This window comes from Marmota marmota, unplaced genomic scaffold (assembly GCF_001458135.2).
Source record: "Marmota marmota marmota unplaced genomic scaffold, marMar, whole genome shotgun sequence".
Taxonomy (NCBI): Eukaryota; Metazoa; Chordata; class Mammalia; order Rodentia; family Sciuridae; genus Marmota; species Marmota marmota.
The window spans coordinates 1,351,812-1,353,967 of record NW_026000207.1 but is presented as its reverse complement, the minus strand read 5'-3'; positions in this window follow the sequence as shown (position 1 = coordinate 1,353,967).

Genomic DNA, 2,156 nt, shown 5'->3' with positions numbered 1-2,156 from the left:
GGAGCAGGAGGAGGAGGGGGAGGAGGAGGAGGGGCAGGAGGAGGAGGAGCAGGAGATGCAGGAGGAGGAGGAGCAGGAGGAGCAGCATACTCAGACAGGAGGGCCCCTGTGGAAGAAGAGGCAGAGGAAGCCAAGCAGGAAGGAGCCCAGGGAGGAGGAGGGACTGGCCGTGTGAGTCAGAGACACAGGAAGCCAGGGGAGGATAGGAATGAGTGGCAGGAGGACAAGCAGGGGTACTTGGAAAGACCACAGCAGAGAAAGGCTGGGTACGGGTGGGGGCACCGACAAAAGCGAAGGGGAATGAGAGTGGGCAAGGAGAGGGCAGAGGACTCCCGAGGAGTGGACAGAGAGGTGTTTGGAGAGACCCAGGGGAAGAGAAGGGGAGGAAGGGCGTGGGGAACAGCAGCAGGTGAACCCAGGCCCGTGGGCTTTCCTCCCCGTGGCCTTGGGAGCCGGCCCCAGGGGCCTGTGGACAGTTCAGGGGCCACCTGAGCCTCATTAGCGATGGCTAATTAGGCTCTCTGTGGGTGCGAGGGATTGTCCTAAGGCACCCACCGTGGGGAGTCTGGTGACTGCTCCTCCAGTCCCTGTGTGGCCAGCTTCTCCCAGGACCAGGTTGAGGTCTTTAACTGGTCTGTTGAGGCCAGCTGGGATCATGCTCCATCGCCCCGGCCTCTGACACGCTGCCTGACCCGTGCTTGGGAAGCATCGTCTGCCCGTGATGTGACTCTGAAGCCCCAAGGCTGCCCAGCTCTCTAAGGAGGGAGGCGTTTCTGTGAGTAGGTGAGTCTGACGTCTGGGGAGACCCCGGGGGCAGTAGGATGTGCTGAGATCCAGGGATCTCACGGTGAACAACCATCTGGGGGCAGTTTTTCTGGGGACCATGTTCTCCTTCTCAAAGGCATTCATGGCCCATGGGCACTGGCTGCTTCCTTGGCCAGCTCTGCAGCTTGACCTCCCTCCCTGCCTGGGACTTCAGCCGCTCATGACTGCTGATGGCACTGGGCACCCTCAAGTCTCAGGTCCAGCAGTGAGTGCCCGAGCTCCAGACCCCTGTGTCCAGCTGCCTGCTGGACATGCTGTTTGTGGGTCCCACAGGCTCTGGAGAAAGGAGTAAGCCCGACACCAGGGTCCCTTCCTCTGGGCCAGTGTTTTGTAGACAAGGGACTTAACGCAGGTTCGTGAATTCCCAGAACTGTCCACACACTGTGCCCGTAGCACATGCCTAGGATCAGCCCCACAGCACACCAAGGCTGGAGCCCACGGCTCTCCTCAAACTGCCAGGGTCTGTGAGCCAGAATGTGTTGCCTCTGACCGCCACTTTCCAAAGCCACCCCATCCCTGCCTGGGCCTCCCTGTGGCCTCCCAGTCCCTGCCTGGCCCTCTGTTGCTACCCTGTCCCTGCTTGGCCTGGCCCCTCTGGCCCCTCCTCCTCATCCACACCTCCTTTCCTTCACCCACCGTGCCCAGCCACTGGCCTCCCTGACCAGCTATGCTGGATCCTGCCCTGTGCCTTGGCCTTGCCACCCCTCTGCCTGCAGTGCCCTCTCCCCAGCTCTTCTCATCACCTGCTCATGGTGGGCTACTCTGTGTCACTCACGTCTCCTTCACAAACGGTCACTCTGCAAACCTGGGGCTATTTGACTATGAGCTTGCTTGTTGGTTCTGTCTCCTGGACTCCTGTTGATGTCCCTGGAGAGGAGGCAGGACCCTCAGCCTCTGGTGAGCCCTGAGGGGAGGCAGGACCCTCAGCCTCTGGTGACCGGGGTCCAGCTCAGTTCCTATCTTGCCTGCAGGTGCTCAATAAATGTGCCTCAATGGTGAACAGCCCAGCACCGGGGTCTGAGAGATGAGGAGTGAGTCGGGCAGCTGGGGATGTCAGAAAGGTGTTCCAGGTTCTGAGGGGCCACCCGAGGGTGTTGAGGGACCCCTTTGTTCTGAGGCCAGGGGCTCACTGGAGATTTCCTAAGGAGGTGTGACAGGAAACAAGCCACACGTTGCCTGGGAGCACGGCTGGTGTTGCGCTTGGAGACAGGGAGGACAGGGAGGGCAGGGCCTGACCACACTCCAGCAGCACCCTTTGTCACATGGGGTCAGCCCCTGTGTCCATGAGTCCCCAGCCTGGGGTCTTTGGCAGCGGATCCCACTGGGCATTC